This window comes from Elaeis guineensis, chromosome 3 (genome assembly GCF_000442705.2).
Source record: "Elaeis guineensis isolate ETL-2024a chromosome 3, EG11, whole genome shotgun sequence".
Lineage (NCBI taxonomy): Eukaryota > Viridiplantae > Streptophyta > Magnoliopsida > Arecales > Arecaceae > Elaeis > Elaeis guineensis.
In genome coordinates this window covers 84,125,147-84,135,493 of record NC_025995.2, presented here as the reverse complement: position 1 = coordinate 84,135,493, position 10,347 = coordinate 84,125,147, and positions in this window count along the sequence as shown.

The following is a 10,347-nucleotide window of genomic DNA, read 5'->3' as shown; positions in this document are numbered from 1 at the left end:
GATGCATTCCTCCGTGTCGTGGCCGTGGTCGCGGTGGTAGAGGCAGAACTTATTGGGGTTGCGCTTCCCGGGGTGTGTGCGCATCCTCTCCGACCTAGGGAGCTGCTCCCTTCAAAGTAGACGGGAAAGCCCGGCACAAGATGGCGTCAGGAGCGCCGTGAAGCAGCATCATCGTTCGGAAGGCCTCCAGATGATCAACCGGGTCCGATGTCCCGTCGTAGCTTTCGAACTGGAGAAGCTTGAAGTTCGGCGGGATCGGTTCCTGCATAATCATTTGGGAGAAGGGAGGGTCAGTGCAAATATCCTCACCGTAAGCGGGAGGCGCGTGGCGGAGTTCTTCAATCCGCCGGTTCATCTCTTGGAGCCTCCGGTCCAGGAAATCCTCTCAACTTCGAGTCTCGAGGGTCCTTTGGCAGAACGGAGGCAGGGATCTTCCAGGGGTGGAGTCGTGATCCGATTGAGGGCTCTCTACCCTCGGATTCGCCTTCTCAGGAAGGACGGGGTGGCTAGCCCAGGTGGCCCGCCCCGTTGCTGGGTTCTGGCATTCTGGAGATGCCCCCTCCGGATGCGCCGACGCCTGCGGTTGCTGCTGCTGCATTGCTTGTACGACTTCGACGAGGCCTTTGACCTGCTGTGCCAGCAAGTCAAACTGCTCCGCGCCGACCGCCGCCGCCGGAGGGGGAGGAGGAGGAGGCTGAGAAACGGGAGGGGAGGCCGGAGCTTGAGATCTGGCCGTGGAGGCCGTGGACCGTCGGGTGGATGCCTTGTGCGGAGGCATCGAGTGTCGATCTCGCGGGGGAAGATTAGGAGTGGGTGACGGAGAAACGGTCGGAGGCGGCTCCGTTGAACACTCCTTTAAGAACAAGGGTGCTGCGAAGGTTCACGCCCTTCCTCTAGCGCCAATCCTGTTGGTGCAAAAATCTGCTTGCGCCGGAGAAGCTGGAGTCAGGGAAGCCGCGGTCGCCGCCGGGACCTGCAAGGGAAGTCTAAACCGGAGGTAGGGTTGCTCCGGCAAGACCCTTCGACGCTCAAGTCAGTTCTCTGCCTCAACAAGAATGGAGTGCTCAAACGGAGAATTTAGCAGAGTTTTGAGATAAGAGATGAGCTTAGAGAATAACGTATCTGAGTCCCCCTTTTATAGGCGGAGGGGGCAACGGATTGATGGCGACACCTGTAACCGTCTGGTAGTGGGCCGCCCGTGGTCAGAGAAATTTATTGCGAGAGGTAGTGGAGTGGAATCGTGGCCATCACCGCAGCTCGCCATGTGGAATCAGTTGCAAGGAGTGGAGCAGCGCCCGTTGTCGTGACTTGCCAGCGGATGGGAGAATCGCCCGGTATCCATTGCAGGAGGTGGAGCAGGTTCGTGGCCGTTACCGTGGCCTGTCAGGGGGTAGTGGAGCTGTGCGGAATCCGCCGCAGGAAGTGGAGCAGGGCGGCGACGGTTACTGTGGCTTGTCAGGGAATGATGGAGCTGTGCAGAACCCGTCACAGGAAGTGGAGCAGGGTCGTGGCTGTTTTGGTGGCTTGCCAGGGGGCGCGGATCTGTTGATTGAAGCTCGGAGACGGTCGGAGCCCGGCCTCTGTAGAGATCCGGGAGAGGTCCTCCTGGCGGTTGGGGCCGTGGGCGGAGTCTGACTTCCGTGGAAGTCCAGGCGGAGCTGCTCTGTGGCTGATGTCGGAGGCGAAGCCCGGCTCCCGTAGGAGTCCGGGCGGAGCCCTCTCGGAGCTGAAGTTGCGGGCGGAACCCGGCTCCCGTAGGAGTCCGGGCGGAGTCCTCTGCAATCAAAGTTAAAGGTGAAGTCCGGCTCCCGTGGGAGTCCGGACGGAGCTTACCAGCAATCAAAGTTAGAGGTAAAGTCCGGCTCCCGTAGGAGTCCGGACGGAGCTTACCAGCAATCAAAGTTAGAGGTAAAGTCCGGCTCCCGTAGGAGTCCAGACGGAGCTTACCAACAATCAAAGTTAGAGGTGAAGTCCGGCTCCCGTAGGAGTACGGACAGAGCTTACCAGCAGTTGATACTGAGAGCGGGGCCTGGCTCCCGTAGGAGTCCGGGCGGAGCTGTGCTGCAGTTGATGTCGGAGCCCGGCTCCCGTAGGAGTCCGGGTGGAGCTGTGCTGCAGCTGATGTCGGCGGCGGAGCCCGGCTCCCGTAGGAGTCCGGGCGGAGCTGTTCTGATGTCGACGGCGGAGCCCGGCTCCCGTAGGAGCCCAGGCGGAGCTGTTCTGATGTTGCGGTGGAGCCCGACTCCCATAGGAGCCCGGGCGGAGCTGTTCTGATGTTGCGGCGGAGCCCGGCTCCCGTAGGAGCCCGGGCGGAGCTGTTCTGATGTTGCGGCGGAGCCCGGCTCCCGTAGGAGCCCGGGCGGAGCTGTTCTGATGTTGCGGCGGAGCCCGACTCCCGTAGGAGCCCGGGCGGAGCTGTTCTGATGTTGCGGCGGAGCCCGGCTCCCGTAGGAGTCCGGGCGGAGCTGTTCTGATGTTGTGGCGGAGCCCGGGCTCCTACGGGAGCCCGGGCGGAGCTGTTCTGATGTTGCGGCGGAGCCCGGCTCCCGTAGGAGTCCGGACGGAGCTGTTCTGATGTTGTGGCGGAGCTCGGCTCCCGTAGGAGCCCGGGCGGAGCTATTCTGATGTCGGCGGCGGAGCCCGACTCTCGTAGGAGTTCGGGCGGAGCTGTTCTGATGTTGCGGCGGAGCCCGACTCCCGTAGGAGTCCGGGCGGAGCTGTTCTGATGTTGCGGCGGAGCCCGGCTCCCGTAGGAGCCCGGGCGGAGCTGTTCTGATGTTGCGGCGGAGCCCGGCTCCTGTAGGAGCCCGGGCGGAGCTGTTCTGATGTCGGCGATGGAGCCCGGCTCCCGTAGGAGTCCGGACGGAGCTGTTCTGATGTTGCGGCGGAGCCCGGCTCCCGTAGGAGCCCGGGCGGAGCTGTTCTGTTGTCGATTCCGCCGAGGGTTTCGGCTGTGGGTATTTTATACCCAACAGTTTCTTTTTTCTTCCTACTGTACCATGTGGTACCAAATTCTAGCGCAACAATTGGTATCAGAGCAAGATGTTGCCAGAGCGTAGGTTGCAGCGGTAGTGAACAAGATAGAAAATGGAGAAGACAAGCACAATTAAGATGGAGATCAACAGATTTAATGAAAAGAGCAATTTTTCTTTATGGCAGGCGAGGGTGAAAGACATGCTCATTCAGCAAGGGTTGATCGATGCTCTCTTGTGCGAGGAGAAGCCGACCACCATGGAGGTGCAGGATTGGAGACGACTTCAGATGCAGACGGTGAGTACGATCCGCTTGTAACTAGCGGATAAGATGGTGATCTATGTGCTTGGTGAGATTTCTCCAACGATACTGTGGTCGAAGCTCGAAGAGTTATATATAGCAAAGTTTCTCACCAACACCCTCTTCCTTTGGAGGCAGTTCTACCAGCTGCGGATGACTAAGGGACAGAGCGTGCAGGAGCATCTCAACCACTTCCAAAAGATTCTCACCGATCTCCTCAGTGTTGGTGAGAAAGTTAAGGAGAAGACCAAGGCACTGGTCTTGCTAGTGTCGCTTTCTCCTTTGTATGAGTCTTTGGTGACTGCTCTTCTAGTAGGAAAGAGCACCATCAAGATGGATGAGGTCACTACAGTAATTCTCCAGAACGAGATTCTCAGAAGGAAGAGTCTAGTTTCGAGCTCAGACGGCAGCTCAACTTTGGTGATTTCTGAAGGAGCAGAAGGCGGCAGACAGGGCAATAAGAGATCTCAGCGAGGTCGGTTCAAGTCTAGGATAAGAGATCTGAGCAAGATCAAATATTATCGGTGTGAAGAGTTGGAACATCTAGCCAGAGATTGCTTTCAACTTAGGGATCGAACAATGGCTACTGCAGCGACAGCCAGTAGTGACTTAGAGGGTGACGTCTTAGAGATATCTGATGAGGTATTTATTTCTTTCTAATAGTGGATTTTAGATTCTGCATACACCTATCATGTATGCTACAAAGAGGAGCAGTTTGACTCCCTAGAAAGCAGCGAGGGCACTGTTTATCTACCGGATGGATCGAGCTGTGCGATCAGAGGCATCGAAACGATCAGCTGGAGGATATATAATGGTGCAGTGAGGAGATTGGGGGAGATCCGATACATATCCGATTTCAGACGGAATCTTATCTCACTAAGCAGACTGGATTCAACAGGCTATAGGACGATAGCCGGTGGAGGAAGCCTGAAGGTGTTGCACGATAATAGGATTATTCTGGAGGAAAAGAAGAGGACGAGAGGACATTACTACCTGATGGAGAACCCAGTGTGAGGTGGAGCTTCAGGAGCCAAGAGAAGCCCAAAGCAAGGTAGAGCTCTAGGTGGAGGTGAATCGGGCACTAGATGAGAGACTCGAGAGGATGAGAGGCGATGTCACAGGATGAGATTTCTATTACCACAAGATGATAACCCGAGCAGGTCTTTGGTCAGAGTAAACACAGCCCATGATGGAGGTGGGATCGAGCGATCTGGCTCGACTTCCACGTTTGCCCATTCATAAGACAGTAGGCATGCCCTAGGACATGGGGGTGAGATGGATCATAGACTCTTAGAGATAGATGGAGGTTGAATATTGAGTCGAGATAGAGATTGTTAGAAAATACGTCTCAAGATTCAGTCCATATTAAGCCCACAGCGAGGTCCAGAACGACGAATGGAGTCCAACAAGCTCAAGAACAGTCCAAACGAAGTCCAAACGGAGAAGATACACACGAAAAAAGGTTTGAAGCGGCGGCACAGTCCACGAGGCGGCGACGGTCGACAGTGGTGCAGCCGGGCCCGACGGAGATGCGGGCACAGGCACGCATGGCCCAGCGCAGGCGCATGGGCCAGCCTAAAGTGTGGGGGTGCCCAGGCCCAGCATCCCGCACGATCCACCGTGGACCGCGAGGTGCTGGACAGTCCATGGGAACACGTGGACCGAACACTCGGTCCACGAGCGGTTCAGACTTTTTTTGCACAATCCGATGGCCCAGATCGCAACCAATCACGATCGGATGACTGAGGTTGATTCTGTGTTTGTTCAAGTGATCTATGGCCCTGATGTGCACGATCGGACGGCTCTAGTGTGAGCCAATCACGATCGGACGGCCACGGATGATTCTAGGCTTAATTGGGACTTTATTTCTTAGTATAACAGTATTTTAAAATTTTTAGAGTCTATAAAATTTTGATTGACGAGCCATCAGTTGCATTGGAGAGCTAGTGACGTCCTAGAAGTACAGAAAGACTTCAACAGAGATTTCAAAGAGCTTTTGTAAGGATTTTAGGATTTTTTCTTGAGAAACTCTTGTATAAAGATTGAGTGATGAGTTCCTCTTATATTGATTTTATTTTATTCTCTCATAATGAAACTTGCATGCCTCGTGGAGGTAGGTTTAAGGCCTATCCACGTATTTGTATTGTGTTTCTTATTTTTTTTTTCTTCTTGTTGCACCATGTGGTATCAGATTCTGACGCAATAATTTCAACACCAAATTATCTCTCATCTCCAACAACATTGTCGACTCCATCCCATTTTTTTTTCCTCTACCACTCTCTCAACTGTCTCTCTATCTAATATTGAACTCTTCTTTATCCTGAATTAATATTGGCCCCATCTCTCTACCTCTCCTTCATCGTTGGCTACATCGTAGCTCTCATTGTTAAAAAAAATAGAGAAAACAAACTGGATATATCTTTTGTAATAAAAAATTTGAAAAAATGGTGATAAAATATTTATTTTCAGATTTTTTTAAAAAAATGATAATAATGCTAAATGCAATCACACTCTTCTTGTACATGTTCTTTAAATTAAAGTATATTACTTTCTGATTAAACACATGAGTGTTTAAATATATGCTCCCAATCAACATGTTTGACAACTTATATTGCTATCAGATGTGGAAGAATAGATTACTTTGTTTGGGAAAAAAGGTTAAAAAAAATTCTATGCGATTATAATCTTCCATATGGTTGGTCAGACGTGTCTTCTCTTATAGTAGGATTGTAGGAAATTTAGTCCGAATATGAAAATAAATGTACCTTCAGCCATTATTGTTCCAACCCAATTGAATCAATGATCAAGATAGTTGCAAAAATATCGGGAGGCAAATCTTGTATTATCTGCCTTATTTTTATTTTCTAAAAGAGTGCTTTTAGTCTATATCAGAGGATCTTGAAAGCCTACACTTGATAGAGAGTCACATATTTCTAAGAACTCATTTAGATGTTTATAAGGATCTTCATTGGTATTCTCATAGAAAGATGGGAGCATCTGGATTGTAGTTGACTTGATCTCATATTGACTCGTTGGGATTTCAAATAAGTGGATATAAGTCGATGGGTTATAGATGGAAGGAATAAAATATTCTTTCATCTGCATAAGTAGTTCTTTAGGATTTTCAGCCATTTAGTTATCGGGTTTAATGTGTATTAGCCATTTAATTTCAAAATTAGTCAAAAAAAAGTGATCTCCTACCGTGCATGTACCAGTGCAATCCTAATGTGTGGTTTAGATTTTTTTTTATTCTTTTATATTTTTATTATTTTTTTCAATCACAAGCAAGTTAGCAAATAATTAAACCTAAGACACCTATGGGTTACTTAGACCCAACAGTTCGATGTAATATGAATCAGCCTAGATGCGAGTTAAGTCTAATCTCAGTTCTTTCAACTAGCCAAGTAAGAGGTGGGGTCGTGGGAGGCTCTCCGTGCTTTCACAACGGACCTAATTAAATAACCACGAGTCTATTTAGGCTTAGCTTTTTTAACCTCTTGCTTTTGACACCAATTTCAAGGGTGAGTTCAAACTTGTACTTAACTTCATCACAAAATTTAAACTGAACTCAATTGATCCTAGGAGTCAATGTCTACTTAGTTTTAATTAGATTTAGGTTAATGCAGGATGCTGGTTGGTTGTTTTTGAACTAAGAAAGGATAATAAAATTTTCATCTTATCTTGTTAATGGATATTGTCCTTAAGTCGATTTAAAATGAAGGTATACAATCAAGTTCAAATAAGGGGTTTTATACAACTAAACTAGATGAATAAAACTAATCAAACTTGAAAGCTTACCTTGTCTCCAGCGATCACCAAAAGTAAATCTAAGATGATGAATGCTCTAAACTGTTAAGTTTCTATTCTTGTCATGCAATTTTTATTAAGTTTATGTGGGTGACTTTTAAGTGAATTTGAAAAAAGAAAGCAACTGCTAAAAAGAAACTAGAGTTAGGATTGATCTCACCAAACAAGATTGGCAACTTTTTCTTCTCATTTTTTTCTCTCTTTTTTTTCTATAAAAAATAAGAAAAAGTTAGTAAGTTGTATACAAATAAAATTAAAGAAATTAGAAAAATAATTTAGCATTTGTGCCTTCCCTGGCAATGCCACCAAAAACTTAATAGATCGTAATGTTGTCATTAAAATACTGTATTTATCAGTTTAAATATCTGACTTCTTAAAAAAATTAAAAATATATAGAGAGTAGCGAGTCGGATCGAATCCATAGATAAGACAGTACTTTGATTTGATAATTTTGATTTTTATAAAAAAAAAATTTAGAAACAGAATTGTAAACAGAAAATAAAAATTAAATGGTGCAGAAAGATAAACTCGATACTAAGATCTATTATTTAGATCTTAGCTTCTACTTGTAATAAAAATTAATTTTAAAAATTTAAATTTTATATTAATTAAAACCTAAATCTTATTGCAAAACTTAAAAGTACATAAAGAAAAGTTTGGTACTAAGATCTACTAACTAAATCTTAGCTTCTACTTGTAATAAAAATAAAAGATATCAATTTAAAAAGAATGAAACTAATTTTTGTATTAATTAAAATTTGAATTCAAGTATATAAAATTTAAAAAAAAAAGAATAAATAACAAAGAGAAAGCAAACTAGAACTAGTAAATAAAGGGATCTGCGTAGCCTCGTCAGAAAGAAAATTGGTGGGCTCCTCTTCCTTCGTACTCTTCAGCGCATGCTTGCATCTCCTCCTTCTTTCTCTTTGGATCTGATCTTGAAGATGATGGTGTAGAAGATGGTGTAGGAAGCAAGAACTCTCTTCTTAGCTCCTCTTTCTTAGAGACCTTCTCAACACCCTAAGCACTTATGTTGCCCTCCTCTCTCTTGTGCCATCCAACTCTTAAGATGATCTGAAGATGGGACGTGGAGAGCTTTAAAAAGGGCTAGGGTTTGGTGCAAAGTAGGTATTTTTCCTTCGATTCCGTTCTATATATAATTCTCTTGAATTGGTAGAAACCTTTCTTCTTTGTCTTGCCCCCTAGTCTCTTATTTTGCTCCTTATGCTGAATCTTTTTGGACTCCTATTTGCTGTCATTTATTCTCTTCTAGGTTATCTCCTTGCTACCTAAAAAATAGTTTTCGGATCAAGTTTCTGAGCCAAGAAAAAACTAGGGGGAATCTGGGTGTATTGGATATTTTCAATTTTGTCCAGCACTATTACCAATTTTAATTTAATGTAGCTGCCTCATTGGAAATCCAAATTGAATTCTATAAAGTACATTCTTTTTTTACTCTTCTTAGAATTCTATAGGATCTGATCTTGCTAAATTTGGAGTCCTATAGCCTTTCAGGGATCCTGATGCCAAAGGTATTAGAATCAAGAGAATCCAGCCAAAGAAGAGATTAACTACCTTTTTCTTACTTTTTGCGCCTCCTAGCTCCTTTTCTAGCTGATGGCATCAACAAGAGGAAGGTGTGGGATCAGGGTTTCAGGTGGTGGTTGGCCGGCTAGGGTTCCTAAGTCCTGAGGTTTCGAATGTCTCCCGCGATTTGAGCATACCTGCCAAATAAGGAAGAAATGTAAATTATTTTGTTAAAAAATCTCTAGTAGATGTGAAATTATTTTGGTGCTTAGCTTGATCAGTCAACTCGATATATACTTTCCATAAAAATACTCTAATTTTATATTTTTCAAAAAAATATTATTAAAAATATTTAATTTTGTAAGAAAATCCAACTTAGTTATGAAATTAGGATTTTTAGAAGATGTTAGCACCATTAACTACCTAAAATACTTAAAATAATTGTAAAAATATATGACTCATCAACTATCAAACTATACTATAAAATGGGAATGAATTATATCATTATTGTAGATGAAAAGATAGCCAAAATGATAATGAAGAAAAATGGATGCTTGTGAGAAGTCATGTTAACATCATTTTATTTGATGGTTACATGCTTGATATTTTTTTTGTTTGATAGGCTTTTCTGGGTGTGTCTAGGTAATTTCAGCTTTTGTTTTATTAACAGATATCTAGTGAAAATACTGATGTAGTATAACTTACTTTGCTTATGTATACTTTTAGGGGGTGCTTGATTGGAGGGAGTAGGGGTCTGAAATCAGAATGACAATGGATGACTCCCATTCCAACTATTTGGTTGGAAAGAGTCCTATTTCAATTTCGATTTTGAGATAGAATGGAAATGGTCCAATCTACATAGAACTCAATCCCAACTCTTCTTTATAGATTCAAATATCTATTCCAATTTCGATTCCAGTCATGAACCAAGCACTTCGGAAGATTTGACCATTCCGATTCCAAGTCATTTTGATTTTTATTCTGATTTCAATTCCAGTCATGAACCAAGCACCCCCTTAGTTGAACCATACTACTTTTATGCAAATTGCATAAATATTTATGAAATACGTTTTCATCTACCATATTGGTTGTTTATGTCTTATTTATTTATACTAGTGAAAAGACATGTGCGAGAAATATTCAACAAGATGTAATGAACAAAATATAACATAAAAACTAATGGTAAATTAAAATAAAAAAATAATATAAGAGGCAACATAAGTCAAACTAGAAAAAATGGCATAAAATTTAATATTAGACATAGTGAAAATAAAATACAAAATAAACCTTTAAAATATATGAACCAAAAATCAAAAAATCTTTAAGAAAAAAGGTATTTGACAAAATGGATATAGCCTTATAAAAACTATAATAGTTTCAAATTTATTTATTTACAAGTCATATACATCTTCTTATCAACATGTTTTTCTTATTTCTCTTGGAGAAAAATAAGTAGGAAAAAAAAGTTTATATGAGTGTATTAGCAAGAAAAAAAGAGTGCATAGAATAGATTTATTTTTATCTTTTTCAAATTCAAGGATGGTGATGTACAAAAGATAATATTGAGGAGAAATAAATGACAAGGAGAGAAAAAAAGGGGTACATCCATTGGAGAAAAAGATTTTTAGTGCATATACAAATCAAGGGAGAAAATTAAGATATATTAAAACTAGTGTAAATCTTTTATAAGCACCGACGCAAAAAGCTAGTATAGAAAAGAGAGACCACCTGAGAAGAGAA